The sequence below is a fragment of the Pseudonaja textilis genome, chromosome 2 (assembly GCF_049901715.1).
Source record: "Pseudonaja textilis isolate UNSWEBS1 chromosome 2, rPseTex1.2, whole genome shotgun sequence".
In the NCBI taxonomy this organism is placed as follows: domain Eukaryota; kingdom Metazoa; phylum Chordata; class Lepidosauria; order Squamata; family Elapidae; genus Pseudonaja; species Pseudonaja textilis.
The window spans coordinates 97619436-97637915 of NC_141991.1; the positions used below are offsets into that span (position 1 = coordinate 97619436).

General features: G+C 43.4%; 1 protein-coding gene across 3 annotated transcripts in view; it reads left to right on the top strand.

Moving 5' to 3' along the window:
• Positions 1-370: 370 nt before the first annotated feature.
• ADGRL1 (adhesion G protein-coupled receptor L1) overlaps positions 371-18480 on the top strand; it is a 144413-nt gene continuing 126303 nt past the window's right edge. For 2 of the 3 annotated variants that reach the window (XM_087924646.1, XM_087924647.1), the window contains exon 1: positions 371-1611. The gene's annotated coding sequence lies outside the window, so the exon portion shown is untranslated. Of the gene's footprint in view, positions 1612-15066; positions 15167-18480 lie in introns of those variants that run through there. The other variant, XM_087924645.1, reaches the window with a different exon arrangement.

An 18480-nucleotide genomic window follows, 5' to 3' on the forward strand; every position in this document is an offset into this window, starting at 1 on the left:
TCATACCTGTGCATTTTTTTTCTTCACTATATCATGATGCTTGATGTTTTATAGTGCAGTCCTTCCTCCTCTTGTCATCGATCCTCCAGGACTTTACATAAGATCCTGCTTAATACTCATCTGCAGCTTCATCTGAAACATCCCCTTAACCCCCACCCCACCCCCCATTTTATTCAAATTCTTCAACTTCAGCTTCCTTACAGGGTTTGCGGATCCATCCAAGGTCTTCCTTCTTCCCAGGCTCAATTTCTCTCTTCCCCGCTCCCTTTCAAAGCTCCGTCCCCACGTTTTCTTTCCTGCGCGCTGTATTGTGAACGCCTCCCAGGTGTATCCGTCACTTCTGGAATCCGCTCCGATTTTTCCCTCCCGCCTTCTTCCTAGCCCTGAATAGCACTGGCTGGCTCGCCGTTGCCTCCCGCTCCTCAGGGAGCAGAGCGAACCGTTCGGCTTCTTCGTCAAGCACCCTGGCTAGTAGTTCCGGGCTCCGTGGCTGAGGGGGCTCGCGCGCCCTCGCTGCCGTCGATCGCCTCAGGCCTAGGAACGCCCCCCCACCCCACCCGCTCCCTCTTTCTTTCCCCTTCAGTCACCTTCCCTTTTTGCATCTACTTCCCCCTCTCGCTTTGCCCGAGCGGGTCCGCCGGGGAGGGGGCGTCCGCCGCAAGGAGTGGAAGGGAAAGAGTGTGGGGGTTTTTTGCCTCGGGGAAGGCAGCGGGGCAGCAGGAGCGCTCGCTCCACGGGGAGGCACAGGGAGGGCTGGTCGGAAGCTCGCGGTGGCGAGGCCAGAGCTGTGCCCGGCCGCCTTAGAGCCCCAAGCCGCCCTCCCCTCCTCTTCCTCCTCCTCCTCCTCCGATCTCCTCGCGGCGGGGTGCTGGTGGGGAAGCGCGCGCGTGCTTGTCTGTGTGCACCGTGGCGGGGGAGCAGAAGGCAGACGGAGCCCCCACCCCGCCGCCGTCGCCCTGCGCTCGCGCGGGTGAGTGTGTGTGGTGACAGGAGGGGGGTGGATCTTGGTTTCGTTTGCCTCCGCCAGCTCCAAAATGCCCAGACTGCTTCGTACGGATGGCTATATTTCAAGAGATTTCCTTTGGCAAAGCTAGGCGAGGGGCATCGCCTTGTGGAGGCGTCCGCCAGTGACATCTCGTCGGTGGAAGGAGGGCTTTGATTTGGTCCTTCTCTTCCTCCCTCCTCTCTTCCCCCCCCCCCGCACCTCTTCCTCTCATCTGCTATTTTCCGAGGGGGCGGCTGCAAACAAACAACAAATTAAAAAAAAAATAGGGACGTAGTCGATTGATAAGAGACGCCCCCTTCTCTTTCTTTCTTTCTTGCCCGCCCCATTTAACTCGCCGGCCCACCAGGGGCAAAAACAATCCGAAATCCGGACGCGTCGTTCTCAGTGTGTGTGCGCTCGCCCTCCCCTTCTCTCTCTCTCCCCCCCACCCCCGCTTCTCTGAAATTGACGCCCCAAGGGGGAGCGATCGGAAGAAGATCGAGATCACGCATCCGATTGCCTCGTGTTCCCTAATATCTGCGGGGGCTCGAGCCCTGCCATTCCGGCGGCAGGGATGGATTAGAGATCTCTGAATGGAGGAACCCGAGAGGACTGGATCGCAGAAGGTAAGGAGAGGGAGGCTCGCTTTCGCGGGTGTGTGTGTGTGTGTGTGTGTGTGTGTGTGTGTGGAGGGGGGGTTGCGCGCGGGGTTGACGTGTTGGTGGAAATTGAACGGTGCTCTCTCCCCGCTCCCCTTCCCGTTCACCAGTGACTCTATTGGCTTCGGACACCTGGAGAAATCGGATAGATGGCGAGTCTATTTGCAAGAGGGCGCTGGTAGTGTTTGGCAAGATGATGGTGGTGATGGTGATTGTGATGATGGGGGACAAAATGGGATGTTATCATCGCCCTCGTTACCTGAGCTTTCTTTTTGCCCCCTCCCCCCCCCCCCCTTTGGATACTGCTGGACCTGGTTTGATAAGCGTCTCTCATGAGCTGGCTTGCTTTGCGCCGTGAGCCTTGAACGGGGGAGGGGGTGTTGCTGAACTATGAGGCTGGGAGGAAGGGACCATTTCCTCCCTCCTTCCTTCCTTCTATCTCACCCCCCACCTTCATTTTCTCTGGAGATTTGCGATCGAGTCACGGGGTGGGGGGGGTTGCAAGTGAGGGTCCCTTTCGCCTACGGGTGAGGCGGCCGCCTTTCCTCCGTTCGGTTTCTGTGATGCCCAAGACAAAGCCCTCTGCAAAAAAAAAAAAAAAAAATTATCCTGCTCCTCGTCGCCGGTACTGCGGTATTTCCTCCCCCTCGATTTTGTATATACGTTGGAGGGGGGTGGTGGGGGTTGGAGAGGAAAGGAAATTGCCGTCAAAATACCGTAATGCACAAAGAGGAGGGTAAAGCAGTTTCTGGCGATCATTTTTCCCCCCTTCTAGTCTTATTCTTTTTCCCCGCAGCCCGTCTCCGGGCTCATTTTGCTGCAGGGGGGCGGGGGGGGGGGGGAGGGACCCGGAACCTGCTTTAGCATCGCGGCAACGGTCCGTTTCTTGTAATTATCCCCCGCCCCAAATTTCTCTGATACGTGTCTATGTGCAACAACCAGGTTTTGAAGGAAGAGGAGGGGGTGGCGAGCATATACGCGCGCGCGAACCTCTCCCTCCCCTCCTCCCCACAAGTATAGCTTCAAGATGAGGAGGCTGAAGGATGCAGGCAGAATGGTTAATTGGGAATGTGGGGGGGGGGAAGGGAAGGGGAAGGGGCATGGGTTTGTTGTGATGGCTCTGGAGCTATGCCATCCACTCCCCTCAGTGCCTACCCCACCCTCAATACATTTCTCTAGGGGTAAGTGGATGTGCCCCTGACTTCACCTCAGGCCAGGCCTTCCCTAAGCAGCTCCCTTATGGCCGCCCAAGGGTCCCTGAGCTGAAAATATGGCTGTGAATCTAATTCCCCAGCAGTGGGGCCTGATCTTGATTTGTCCACAGGAAGGTTTTCAGTGAATGGTGGATGCAAATGCCACACGCCTGCACGCGATCGCACACACACACACATTTTGGTACCTTGTATAATATCTCCTGATTGTCTCTGCCCCATAAGAAAGAAAGGCTGGCAAAGAATTAAGGGGCAGTGGGCTGTCTGGAAGAAACTTAGATTAAAATTATTGCATCTGCTCAAGTCTATTCTCCCCCCCTCCCCCCTTCAATTAGCTGACATCCATGATTATTAGACTTCCACTGATTTTAAGATGGGAGTGGAGATGGGATCAAATTATCTCTCCCCCCCTTCCCCCATCATTATTCCCAAAATTAGGTTGACAGAGATGGTAGATTGATTGCTGCAACACAGAGTGATTTAAAATTCTTCGCAGGGCTGAGAAGATAGAAGGAAGAGAGGAGATTCAGTTTTACGGTGCCTTGAGTTCTTCCCTAATTTGGTGAACATAGAGGCTGTGGAGTTGTAATTATTAATGGTTTTAAATGTTGGAAAATAAAATGACGGGGAAAGGGGCTGTGTGTGTTTCTATGTTTAGGAGGGATTGGCTAGAATGGTTGGTAAAAGGTAAGGGTGAATACAAATGTCAGTAAACCAAAAGAAATGTAGATAAAGGGGAAACAGAAGCTCAGAAAAAGAAATGGTTAGAAATCATACTGTCTTTCCCACCCCTCTCCAAATTTATTATACATAACTCTCCCCCACTACCCAGTTTCCTGTGGTAGCTTTTCGGCTTTCAGTGGCAATTGAATAGTCTCCCTCCCTCCCCCCTTGTGAACCATAAATGTCTTTTCTCAGCATTGGCTTGCTTGGCAAAGGTGAGGAAACTGGAAGAAGTCAAACAATAGTTCTTGGGGGAATATCAGCAGCCCACAAGGATTATTAAAAGGGAAAGTTGGCACCAGGTAGCATAAACTGGCCTTGCTTTTTCTGAAATCTCCAAGTTGGGGAGATAAGATCAAAGGGATAAGAAGAACATCTTTGGTTAAATATCCTCAATTCTGCCCTGAATCCTCTCTAGCTCCCTTCTCCCCACTGCTTGTCCAGTCTAACAGTGATCTCCATACTTGCTTTCTATTGCTTGGAAGACTCTTGGAAGATAATATAGAACATCACTGCCACCTTTTTGGCACATCGGGTTGTATCCAGTACCCACCCACATAGGCTTGAGAGAGTGTTGTCTTGGAAAAGTGGGGCACCAGTCCGTTGCTGTTGGAGCATTTTTGCAAGGTAGTGGGAGGAGAAGGCAGAGCAAAGCCAGTGTGGCTGTAACAGCTTCAGAGAATCTCTGCAGCAGCAAAACTAAAGGCAGGGTACTATAAACAAAGAGAATTTAAACCTATTCCTTTTTTCTACAACAAGAGTAACAATGGTTTATGGTCTCAGTACTGAGACAGGAATATCATCTGTTTAATAGGATCACAAAGATTTGGGGGAACAAACCTTCCTGGATCCATTACTATTGAATCTACTGCAACTGAATACTGTTGCCTTTGGATCCACTGTTCAGTTTAATAACTGGGTGCCCAGGAAGTTCTTCCTAGAAGTTCTTTTCTGAAAATTGGATGTGTTTCCAAACAATTGTGATTGTTCAGAATTAACGTTACACTGGTCAAACATTAATTATAACCACGAATTCCACGCAACAGATGCACTTGTTTGGAGGAAGAGGGTATATCAGCCAGTATTCCTGAAGTGAGATGCAATAGATGGAGAACTGGCTGGTATATCCTCTTCCTCCAAACAAGTGCATCTACTTACTTTTGGGCTGCACACATCCAGATTTGTTACACCTACGAAACGTTTACTACATAAGTGATTCTTAGGAGTTTTGGAAGCAATTCTTGGGAGTTTTGTGCAAACGGATCAACCCCTGCCTGGTTTCATTTTCCATGAATCAATAAAGATGGATTTTTCTGGTGGATGTAAATTGGCATTATTCTCTTTGAACGCAGGGGCGCTGTGCTGCTTAACACCAGCTGGAGGTATGAAGCCTTTTGCCAAACGCATTTATGCTGTGGCTCTTGTGGTACATGCACATTATGTGGCAGATTCTTCACTTATATGAGCCTATGACGTATGCCTGGAGCTAGGATTCCCCCCCTCTTTGTAAGAACCCTGTCTTCTGAAATTGACCAGCTGCCAAAAAAAAAAAAATGCCTCTGAGCAGAGAGCTTTTCAATCAGATCTAAATCAACATCTCTCAGCACAGAGGCAACCTCGCCTTAGACATCTCAGCAGCTCCTAAGCTCAGGGGGGTTATCTTGGATGTCCATTTCTACCAAGAACCACTAATGACTGGAAAAATTATTTCTTATGCTTGATCATGTGGGATCCAGATTTCAACAGAATCCAGCTATTTGCAAGCCATTGAGTGCTTTGTTGGAGTTAAAAAGTCTTGATTTTCCAAAGAAAAATGAGAAGGCAGTTGGGTACCTAACTAAGGACTTGTGTTGCAAGCTAACCACTAGGTTTGACTGGGGGAACATTTTAAAATGTATTTTCTCTGTCTCTTTCTTCGTGTGTGTGAGTGTGTGTGTGTGTGTGTGTGTGTGTGAGAGAGAGAGAGAGAGAGAGAGAGAGAGAGAGAGAGCCCTCCTCTTATTTTATATATACAGGATTTCTTTAAAAATGCTGTATTTAAGAAGTCAAGAAATGGGTAGGTATCTCAAGATGTGTTACCTGTTCCTTGTTTGAGAGAGGGGATATATCCCTAGAGGCTCCCTGTGTAGTGCTGAATGTATTAGTGTTCTGTCATCTGTGCTCTGAGCATCCATCTATGCCTGTATGGTAAATGCAACCCTATTCTCTTATACATAATTATGCCTGTGTATTCTCACATGTACACATACTTTCTCTTTTGTTATATTATCTTCTTTGATGGGATGCCCAGTCTTAGCAGCTCTGTAGGGATTTTAAACAATATGTTGAAGATGATTAAGGGAGGGCAGTCGGCTGGATGCTGTTTGAGGTGAAACAGATTCTTTTCCATTGTTTTTATTCAAGCGTTGTGTTAACGAACAAACCCCTGTGCCTGTCTCCCATACCAAGAGTCCTTCAATGGAGCCAGTGGCATTATTAGAGAACTGCTGGAGACCCAGTTTGGTCTTGTGGTTAAGGTGCCAGGTTAGAAAGCGGGAGACTTTGAGTTCTGGTCTCATGAAAGCCAGCTGGGTGGCCTTGGGCCAGTCTCTCTTTCTCTCAATCCAACTCAACTCACAGAGTTATTGTGGTGGTGAAAATAGGAGGAGGATGGTGTATTGGATATGTTTGCCACCTTGAGTTATTTGTAAAAATGAATAAAGGTGGTATACAAACAAGTAAATTAACCTGGAAGAACCAACATTGAAATCTTCCAAAACCATCTTTAAAGTAGCCAGAATCCATTGTTTTGATTTCCAACAATACCCGTAGAGGTACTGCAGTGAAGGCAGTATGGGAAATGGTGGTCAAACTTACAATTTAGACTATCACTGTCTCTTCATAGCTGATGATACCTATGAGTTACTTATTACTGTGCCAGGGAAACCGGGCTAGCTGTTTCTGGTAGGAGAGAGGGTCTATCTGAGGGTTTCTTTTGTCCAGGACCTTCTCAAACCTCATGCTGTTTTTCTTTTCCAGCATTTCATCATGTTTCCTTGTGAGCATATGCTGAAAAGCTATCACCTTTCATTATGAATGCTTAGGCAGTGTCAAATTTCTATGGAGGGTTTTTACTTTTCATAGAAAGGGTATAATTCTTCCCTGATTGATATTCAGGCCCTCTTAAGGGACTACTAAATTACCTAGAAAGTTGATGAGAACCAAGGCTGTCTAAATTTCAGGCATACTCTGAGCCGGTATGATAAATCATCCAACCATAGAATTTTGGCATCTTGACATGCCCTTTTGACCATTATGTTATTTGTAGTAATAGTTCTAAGTATTATAAAGCATTATAGGCATAACTCGGAGATATTCCAGATCACTGCAATAAACTGAATATCACAATAAAGCAACTCACACAAATCTTTGGGTTTCCCAATGCATATAAAAGTTACGTTTATAGTATACTGTAGTCTATTAAAGTGTGCAATAGCATTATGTCTAAAAAAAACCCCAATGTCCATACCTTAATTAAAAATATTTTATTGTTAAAATTACTAATCATCACCTGAGTCTTTAGCATATCATTATCTTCTGGGTGGTGGTCTTGTTAAAAGAATACAATATCTGTGCAGTGTAATAAAACAAAGTGAAATAAAACAAGGTATGCCTTTGCAATGAATTTCTGTTTGTTCTCATTTCACATCTTTAATAGGTGTATGAGCTAACTTGTCCATCTTTGTGGCTGATCCATTAAAATTCAGATTTTGTCCTGAAAGCCTACATCTCTTCTATACTTGCTGCCTTTAATCTTCTCTAACCTTCTGCTTCTTCAAACCTTGGTAGCGCCCTCTTAAAATCTTGCAGATTGGGAAAGCAGAAACACTTGTCCATTGTATTGCCTTTGATAGCATCAGAACGTTTCTTAGCAAGCACTTCTAGTATAATATCCTCCCATCCATGATATCTACTACCACTGACCTATCAGCTGGTTGGTGCTGATAGGAGTTATAATCCAAAGTCCTCAGCCCTTCTATGGTTCATCTGAATCCCCACTGGATATTTTACAACTGATCAATGATTTTTTTAATTTAATGTTTGCAACTTGCCATACTGGTACTTCAAATGCAAGAGCCACAATGGTGCAGTGGTTAGAGTGCAGTACTGCAAGCTACTTCTGCTGACTGCCAGCTACCTGCAATTTGGCAGTTCAATTCTAACCGGTTGACTCAGCCTTCCATTCTTCTGAATGGTAAAAATGAGGACCCAAATTGTTGGGGGCAATATGCTGATTCTGTAAAAGTGGTGTAAAGCACTGTAATGTGGTATATAAGTCTACCTGCTATTGCTAATGCTATCTTGAGTACAAGTTTATTCAGCTTAATAAGGATTTGATATGACTTTCAGTCCTGTGTAAGAACTTTAACTTTTGCAACATCAGTGCAGACTTAGATAGAATAGAATCACAATATCCTCTTTTTGGTCTGTGTATATAAAAACACCCTTGATTAGCAAACCATATTGTTGTAAGTCATACACTTGGAACTGCTAACACATTTGCATTGTCTAGTTAACTATACCGATTCCACATACTCTTTGCATCTCTTCAAGCAAACCAGAAAGTCAAAATATTATTTTTTAACAGAAGAGGATGGTTGTTATTCCAAGAAGAAGAAAAGAAACATCTGAGTATTCATTTGCATGTGTTGACTACTTGCATGCAAAATTAAAATGGCTTCTTGTCTGGTGTTTAGAAGCACACCTGGTTCAGCACAGTTGCAATTGAAGATGTGCAGACTCTAATGATAATTGATTGGTAGAATATTGGTGAAAACTGAATAGAAAACAAGTGTTGAATAACCGAGAGTCGAGATCTGGATTCAGGATCTGAGGGAAATGTTATTTAAGGGGAAGAGCATTGTAAAAGATTCCCCAAGAGCAAAACTGAATCTGTATTTATTTACGTTACTGGAACCCCAACGAATCCTGAAGAACATGTATTTAAAAAGTGTTCAAAAGGATAGACATGCACTGACAATTAAGAGCAGGATGCTTTCAAGTCCATGACAAAAATCCACTTCTGGCTTTCTCCCAGGCTTTCCATCTCAGAAGCCTAATTTAAGATATGTGTAAAGAAAACCTCTTTGCTGTTAATGTATGACAATTGGAAATCAGAAACTCTTGCAAATTGCTTAGAGCTAGGAGTAGATTTACAATCCGTTTATGTCTGTCCCTGTCCCAGGAACTGGGGCAGGGGCTGGGGGGGATGAAGCATTCAGCTTGAAAGAAAAGGGATTATGGAATAATGGAAGGTGTACTCTACTCCAAAGATACAACTAAAGGTAATTCTTTAGACTATTTGGTAAGTGTAAGTAGTAGATGGTCCCAGAATTCATGGCCTGACTTAGGTTATTTCTAGCGCATTGGATGTCATGGTTAAAATATGCTTATTGTAATAAATGCCGAGCCATATTCTTTGACTTCCCAGGAGAATGGGTTAGGTCCTTGTTTACTGATGGACAGAATAAAAGGGTCCATTATGAGTGAGGCTAATTAACAATGATATCTCCACACTTGTGAATGTAGATCATGAACCATATTCACTTAGGCACCTTGCTTGATATGCATAGACTCATACAGCTTTCTCAATCATTATTATTCCCATTAACCCTCAGGGCTTTGTGTTTCCATTAGTTTTGGATCCTGATTTTTAAAAGTGAAAGCTCCTAGGGCTCTGTTACTGTTCCACATTTTGATTCTTGCACTTGTTCATATCTGAAGACCCCAACTTTAATTCTCACCCTATAGAAGATCTTTTGGTTCCCCACAGTGACACTGTACTATGAGATTGCCTCTTCTTATCCTACTAGCTAATGCTTCCGTTTCAGTAGTAGAAAAAAGTTCTCTATGTAGAGGAAACTCACTGAGGTAGGGGAGGTCCTCATGCTGCACACTCTAGCAAACTGGCAAAAGTATGTCTCGGCATTACATTATTTTCCCTTTGTCATCCTTTTTGTATCCTCAGCTGTATAGTTTTGCATGGTGTTCCATCAGTTGATCAAGTTGGCTGCCAAAGCATAGTATGGAGGGCAGTTTGAGATTGCTCCTATGTTTTACACAGTGGCAGTGCAGGCTAACGGAGAAGTCATGGCGGTAATTCTAGATCTTGTTGGAACTTGAGTTCGGGGTGATAATCAGAATAAAAAGATAGTTTTATTCCCTCACTATTGAGTTAAAGCCCTACCCACTCACCTTTGAGTCAATGTACACCCCAAGAAATGCTGCCCATAAAATTTATTATTCCCATTGCCAATCCCTGTCCTGCCTATTGCATTGGTTTTGAGTTACTACCAAATAATGTCCTCATAGGGGAATGTGGTACTCATTATGGGCAAGTGATATGGTTTTCTCTTCCTGCTTTGCTGCCATCCTTTTTCAACCCATCACCAGCTAGTAAGGAAAACCATCAAGTAGCATTGCAATAGCAACCGAGTGGCGTTTTCTCAACTTAAATGAATATGAAGCACATTTATTGTGCAAAGATGCCAGGACAGAAATAGCGCCCCACAATTAGGGATCTGTAACTATTGAGGTGGTCCTGGAGTTCAGGAAATGGAAAGCCAACCAGCTGCTAGAGAACCACTCTCTGACTTCATTGGGAGTGAGGCCGGGAGAGGGAAAGAAATGTCTGAAGGTGTCAAATACAGGAGACCTGGCAAATCAGCCACAATTTTTTTTTTTCTGAACAGTGTAATGAAGAAAAATGGGGCTGCTGCCTCTGAAGGTGAAATGTATATCAGTTAAAGCAGATTAGACAAACAGCTGCCTCTCTTCTTCTTCCTCTAACTAAATAGCAGAGTTGTCCTCTTTTCTTCTTTATCATGTCAGATACCTGAGAGAAGTTGGTGTTAAAAAAAAGACAGAAGTAGTGAGATGAGGGACACCTTGATGTTGTTGCTGGGAGATGTTAGAACAAGGGGGGAAATACTAATTTTAGATCAATAGAGCCAGGGGCAATGAAAAGTTGTCTCAGTTAAAGGATAGGAATGAGATAAGGGCAATGCTGGGAGAAAATTGGTGTTATCAGGACATGATTGCATCTTGATTAAGTGCAAATGGGGAGAGAGCCTATTATAAGAGGACTGTTTCCCATCTGAAACTAAATTATAAAGCAGAGGAATTTGTTCATTGACTCTTTTATAGGTGCAGGCAGTTTTATTTTTCTGAAATTGCTAAATGTCCACTACAATGTAAGATTTTAATCCACTTTTAGAGTCTGGGTATTTTAAAAAAAAATAGCCTCTTCTGCTGATCACATTAAGTGTAGCTGGTTGCATTTGTTTCTCCAAAATAAAACTGAGCAGTGTTCATGAGCAACTTCTTTTAATACTAAAAAGAGGTACTTGCCAGAGCTCTTCATGCATAAATATTGAAAATAAAAATGTAAAAGACAGAAGATGGTAGGAAAACAAACGTATGTCCTAATTTTTGCCTCCCACTCTTACCCATATCCATATCTTATTTATTTTGTATTTGTTTTATGTGGGTGGAGTGGTGGGTAGATATATAAACTGTTCCTTTGTAGAAAGTTTTGTGCTTCTGATCCAATATGAATTCTACTTAGAGTTATTCATTCCTCTAGGGGAGATTCTGGTTTATTGCAACAACCTTTCTTAGAGAAGTCATATAATTCAAAATGTTCTTTTTTGCTTCAAGACAAAAATGATCTTGATATATGTGCAAAGTTGGCACTGTGGACGTGAATTGTCTCCATACGCAATAAAATTTTTCTTATGACAATTGCTCAATGTTTTTTAATATATAAATAATATAAATGTAGACAAAACATCTGTGCCCTCTGACCCACTGTTAGGGAGCTGTGTGGGGAGAAAACGTTGCCAATTTCGTGTTTACCTCGTCACTGGGCTGACCATGGCAGATCTGAAGGAGGCAGTGTGAGACAGAGAGGCATGGAGAGTCCTGATCCATAGAGTGGCCACAGGTTAGCCAGAACTGAATGGATGATGATGACACATACATTGTTCTAAATATATAAATCAAGACCAAGATGGATGTTAGATGTATTGACAGTTATGTGCTCAACGTGTCTGTTATTTCTGCAGAAACACTAAATGGCTATTTTCCATTCTCATTAAACAACGCACATCTTTTCCACCCTTTTTTCTACCTTCCTCCCAATCCACACTCTCTCTTTCTTAGCACTTTCCCATAGTTCCCACTCAGTTTTCTGATAAGGCAGCAGTTGATTGATAAATGGACAGTGATGTGACTGTGTGATAAATCATGACAACCAAGTTGGGGAGAAGCATTCTAGGTTAAACTGGACAAGGTCCTGGAGAAATTTGGGAAAATTTCAAACCAAGCTTTTGTCCAAAGCAACACATTCCTGCAGGAGGAAAGAGGAGAGGTCCTTCTTTGCTGAACTTTTTGCTTAGAAATGTCGATGATAGAAAAAATGATATAGGGCTCAAAAACCAACCCTGTACATCTTTGACAAATAGCAATTCAGTTAAATAGTTCTTCAGAGTTAATCCAGGAACTGGCAAGCTGGTGATCCCAAGCTGTTTCAGATTTCAACTCTCATTACCTTCAGCTAGCATGATAATCAGCAAAAGGTTGTGGGAAGAGTAGTTTAAAATATCTTCCTCTTAGTTCTTTTTCAGTGAAAGCTTTGGGAGGGGATGGGCCCATTACATTCAAAGTTGCTTTTCCACAAATCATTCTTGCTTCTTCTGATATTTAGTACCATAGGGGATCTTGAACAGGATCCTTGACATTAAGTTCCATTGCTCTACAGTCAATGGGATAGAGCCTCTTACATTTGTTTCATTCCGCTCTTACATGTGATACTATGAGGGTCATTGACTGAAAACTGTAAATCCAAACTGTAAACATTGACTAAGTGTTCCCAGGAATGGTCCCTGCAGGAGCTATGGAGATTAATGAGCATTAATTATCTCCTGGCTGCCTGTCACCAGGGGATCTCAATACACCTTGCAGACAGGGCTGAATAGGCTCAGAGAGACAGAGAAAGGGAACTTTACTCAAGCTTTGTTTTAATAACCCCTTCTATCTCCTACTTCTAACCTTATCTCAAAAGAGCCTTGGCTTTTGCGGAAACCTGTCTATCTTCTTTATGGCAGTAGCTCTAGTTTACCATAAATGTTTGCACTTTTTAATTAGAGTTGCTTTGTAATGTCACTTTCCATATTGAATTGTTCATAGGACACTATTTGGATTATACCCTGTGATAAATAAGGTATATTTAAGCACAGTATGCCATCCATATCTTCCAGATCAACTGGTTTGTCCTAATATAGCTGCATGGAAAGAAATGTGAATGATACATTTTAGTGCAAGTGATCTGAAACAAAAAGTGTAAAATGCTTCAGAGCAATCTGTTTTGGCAATCAATGTCAATTATTGGTATGACAGGAAGAGAAGGGGAAATGGAATCCCATATTTTGATGCAGAAGGGCACAGTTTTGATCCAAGGCATCTCTAGTTCAAAGATGAAGTAGCAGGTAATGAGAAAAGGTTGGGTCTAAGATCTTGGAAATCCATGGACTGAATTCACAGATGATCATACTACACATTGGGTCCTCTGAGTATTCGCTCTCACTTTACTTAGATTTATTTATTTATTTTAAAATCCCTTAATTTAATAAAAAAAATGTGACGGTAACATTGACTGAAGCGATGGCTTTCTGCATAAGACTAAGAGCTAGTCTTAGTTTTATCAGTCCTATTGGTAATTTGTTTATCTTTAATTTTTTTTTCATAAAAAACTCTCTCTCTCTCTCTGCAAGTCTTGGTGTGTTCAGGTCTTTTCCTGTGTAAGATTGAGAGTATCTTGGCGATGTTTCGATGAGATCCCACTTGCCATCTTCAGGCTGGTACTTTCAGCTGGTGCTTGCACAAGTACGAAGCTGAAAGCACCAGCCTGAAGATGGCGAGTGGGATCTCGTCAAAATATCGCCAAGACCCCAAGACCTGTATACCTGTACCCGTGAAAATCTATGAAAACAAATATGTGTGTGTGTGTGTGTGTGTGTGTGTGTGTATGTCTGTCTGTCTATCTATCTATCTATCTATCTATCTATCTATCTATCTATCTATCTATCTATCTATCTATCTATCTATCTATCTATCTATCTATCTATCTATCTATCTATCTATCTATCTATCTATCTATCTATCTATCTATCTATCTATCTATCTATCTATCTGCAGGATAACACCGAGTGTACTAAATATGTAGTCACATCTCATTGAAAGACACATATGTGCATACCATTTGCTGAAAGGAAACTCCCACACAAAGGGCCCCTACCCTTCACTTGCTACCCTATGGATGAATTGTGTGATTACAAAAACAGCTGATAAGAGTAGCAGCGGAATTGGAGATGGCTACTAGTCATGATCACTCAGACTTCAAAAGATTAAGAGCTTAATTGCATGGCAGGATGTGACATTATGTCTTGCTGCTGGGTGACGGAATAATAATCCCATTCCTCCCCACCCCAAGATACTTTCTTGCTTTTAGCAAGCACTGGTGGCCACCTCTTCTTTCACAAAGGGAATGCAGGGGTTGAGCAAGCATACAAATGAAAAAGCCCTAGAAAGCCAGTGGGGGAGGCGGGTGTTGATGGTAGTGCAAGAGGTGGAGCTTCTACATCCCCCTGGCTTTGCCTGGTGTCCAAACAGCAGGAAGAAGGTGGGGATACAGCAATATATGCATGACTGCATGCATACACAGAACAAAACCAGCTTGTTACAAGCCTACCACCAGCAGTCTCCCCTTCCTCCTCAATGTAGTGCCATGGTGTGCTGACTCCTTTCATTTGGGAGCAAGCCATCACTTGAGGAGTTTGTTATTCTTTTCTAGTCCATAATATGGATACCATAAATAGGGTATGAGCATAATAGCATGTTCCCACCTGTGTTTCCTAGCAGAGTGGTACTGAGGAATATGCATGTGACTTCAGGTCAGCCTTAACTCCTGTTAAAGTGACTGGACAAGTCACTGCAGCTTTCGGGACGAGATTTTGGAAACGGTTTGTCCTTACCTTCTTAGGGCTGAGCAAGGGTGAGACTTGTGGACTTCAACTCCCAGAATTCCTCCTCCAGTCATGTTAGCTCAGGAATCCTGGGAGTTGAAGTCCACAAGTCTTAAAGCTGTTAAGTTTGAAGACCCTTGTGCTAAGGTAAGACTAGATTCCACAAACTCTTGGATTTCTAGCCTGGTACCTGAAACCACGACACAAAACTATTTATCATTGAGGAATATACTGTCTCAAGTACTGGAGATAATACTCTAGGACCAGAGGTGGTAGTCAGCCAGTTCGCAGCCAGTTCGCACCTACTCGGGAGAACCAGTAGCGATAATTTGGCATGAGTCACCGAACAGGTAGGGACTTCTGGCTGGCCATGCCCCCGAACCGGTTCCCAGTCACAGCCTGCCCTACGCTCGCCCCTCCCAGTCACTCCTCACTCCACACTGGGTCCTCGTGGCTTAACCTGCTTTCCCACGTGCTGCCTGGCCCTATGTCCCAAGTGAGCAGCTCTGATCTTCCCGATGAAAGGTAAGCCTGCGAGTCGTGCTAGCCCCGCTCCCAGCATCCCCAGAGCTTGCCTTCCCCTTCCCCACCATTCCTGGGCTTGCTTGGCTCGCTTCGTTGGCGCGGCCTAGCTAGCATGTGTGCGTGTGTGTGCGTGAGAGAGAGAGAGTGGGGGGGGCGCCACCCGTTTCTTCCTTCCCCCCTCCCCGCCCACTGCTGACTGGAGAGCGTCCCAGATCAGCTGTTGTGTGTGTGTGTGTGTGTGTAACAATGCTATCATGTTTCCCCCTAGTTCTTCCCTCTGGTGGTAGATGCTTCTTTTCTTCTTTTGGGGAAAATATTACTGTTCCTTTTTTCCCTGCAAACTATGGAAATTGGATGGTAAAAAAAAAATCAGGATGATGGCTTTACCTTTGTGAGTGTGCTTGTATTTCTGCATTTGTATGCCTGTGAAAGAAATCCCCCCTCGCATTCTGTTGCAACTCCTTTCCACAGCTCCTCCCGTGGCCTCAGTCCGCCCCTGATAAACAAGCTGGCTGGTTAGAGTGTTCCCCCACCCCCCTCTTCAGATTAATCTCTCTTCTAAACTATTCAGCCTCTAAACTACTTGGCTGACATTGATGACGTTTTTCTTTTGACCTCTTCCCTCCGCAATCACGCTGCTGTTGGGCAAGGATTCCACGGAGCCCGACAGTTTCATTATTTATCATGTGTTAATATTTTACACTGTCCCTACACTACATCTAGAGTGATTTTACTGCTTTTCTTTTGCCCAGGGCTACCACATATTTTTCAGGTATTTACGTGTGTGTTTATTTTGTACATCAGGTTGCATAAGTCCAGCTTAATATGCTATTCCTCGTATGTGATATTTTGTATACATACAGAGAAAGAAGCACTCTTATGATCTTTGACTTAGGCTTGCTGTCAAACATCAGCCATAATAATTACTGTTTTGAACAATATGCAGGTTGTATTATATGAATGGCTATTTTATATGTGAAATTATGAAATAAATTTGAGTAGAGATCCTGGGAAAATGTCAGAATAACAGAATAACACTTAGAGAGACCTTGGGGGAACCCTATACCATTTCAGTCTTTTCTGAAAAACTTCCAGTGATTGAGCACCCAGAACTTCTGGAGACAGGCAGGTCCACTGGCTAATTGTTCTCACTGTCAGGAAATTTCTCCTTAGTTTTAGGTTGCTTCTGTCTTTGTTCAGTTTCCATCCATTGGTTCTTGTTTGCCTTCTGGTGCTTTGGAAAATACATTGCCCCCCTTTCTTTGTGGCAGCCCCTTAAAAGCCTTTTGTCTATCACACTCTTGAGTAAAGCATTTCCTCCTTTCAGTGGTCCATGAAAGTACATCTATAGTATGCAGATAATAAAGTCAAAAAAAGGTGAACAACATTTTTACAGAACTATAGATAAGTTGAGGCTGGGTGACAAGGAATGGCTGGGAGGGGAGGGGCCAGGCGAGGCAGCCTTGACGTGAGTGACATTGAGTTGGCCACACCTACCCAATCACATGACCACCAAGCACGCCCACCCAGTCACATGACCACCAAGCCACACCCACCAAATAAGCCATGCCCACAGAACCGGTAGTAAAAAAATTTGAATCCCACCACTGTTTAGGACATTGGACAGGATTCAGAAAAGGTGCTTTTGACCTCAGGTGAACACTGCCCCTCTCTCTTATGCATTAAACTAACTTGACACTTCCAGGCTTCCATACAAGCCTGAAAAAAAAAGAGTCCAGTAGAACTATTAAAGTGTTAATATATTTATCCAGGCTTCAGGAGAAGCCTGAAAAAAAAGAAAAAGTTGGGCTGCTTTACTGAATCACACCGAGGTGCTGTGCTAATCCCAAGCCTGAAGCAATTCTTCCAAATCATTTTTGAAGTGTGTGCAGCTTTAATGAGTAGGAACTTCTTCCGTGAGTTTAAATAATCCCTTTTTAATGGTGTCCCAAGTTGGTGATCATCACTATTATCTTGCAGTAGCAAATCCCACAGTTGAATTATGCATAGTTTGAAAAAGTGTAACTTTATTTTTTATTTCCCTTGAACTTCTTAGATTCTAATAGTATGTGAGCAAGAAGGAAAATATCTTCCTTTGTTCTTCTACATACAACGCCGGACATCTTTTCATATGCCTTTTATTTTATATCGTGATGCTCTGCTTTATTGTTGTTTGTTTTTTAAAAAGGCCCTTATGCTGTAGAACAGTTTTCTCTTGGCTATGATCTGTACTTGAGCTTCATTTGGTCTGTATGACATTTTTCTCAAGGAGAAGGTACATACACATGCTGCCTTGAAGATGGATCATCTTAGTACACGCTAGCCTGTTCTCTGGCTTCTGTTTTCTTGAAATGGCTGGATTGAAGCTCCCTTTTGTGAAACCTTGGGTTCTGCAATGTGCTCTACATTTTTGGGCAACAGCAACAGCCTCTTTGACGGCATACAGGGCAAAAGGCTTGACCTCTGGAAATGAAACTTATGTTTGGCTGTTCTCCACATTAGAATTTGACTGGATGTCAGTAAGAGCAATTCTGGGAAGAGTCTATTGCACTGTGTTTCTAACTCTCTGCGATCCTGTCACTCTTAATAAGATCACTCTCTTCCTGTCAATAATATCATTCATTGCTGAGACATAAGCACAGGGAGGGGAGTGGGAGATGTCATTTCTTCCAACCCACTCACCAGTGAAATAATCTTTTAGTGAAGTAATATTCCACAGCAGGAGGAAATTCTGAGGACTAATTTGGATGAATAAAATATTTTAATAAGGTTGGAGATGACAATGACATGTAAGTTCTTCTAAAAGACAAGGGAAAGTTTCTTTTTCCTCTCAGTACTAATTGTAATCAGTCCCCACATAGGCTAATTAGTTCTGCCCACTCCATAAGCACACCTCTAATCTAGCTATCTCTCCTCTGCCCATTGGGTGAAAACTCCCTTAATTTTCTGGTTACATAACTCTTCCAACTTTGTTTGTTGAAAAGGAGTGGCAAATTGAGTACAGGACAAGAATGAATATAAGGGAACAGAATACCAGGGAAGACCTGGAGGCTGACAAGTTTGATATATTTGTCAATTTTCCTATCCCATGGATGATCAGAGGGTTATATGCCTTGGTGGTAATGTACTGATCTGAGGGTTTTGTGTTCACCCCATAAATTTTGGATGATTTTGCCTTGGACTGTCCATGTGTAAAGTTGTGTGTTTAGCCCTCTTGCAATGATCTACAGATGGTAAAAATTCATGGTACTGTCCTGGTTTAAACGCCCAATTGTTATCAAGCTTATAGGGCACCTGTCTGCTTCTTGAAGGCT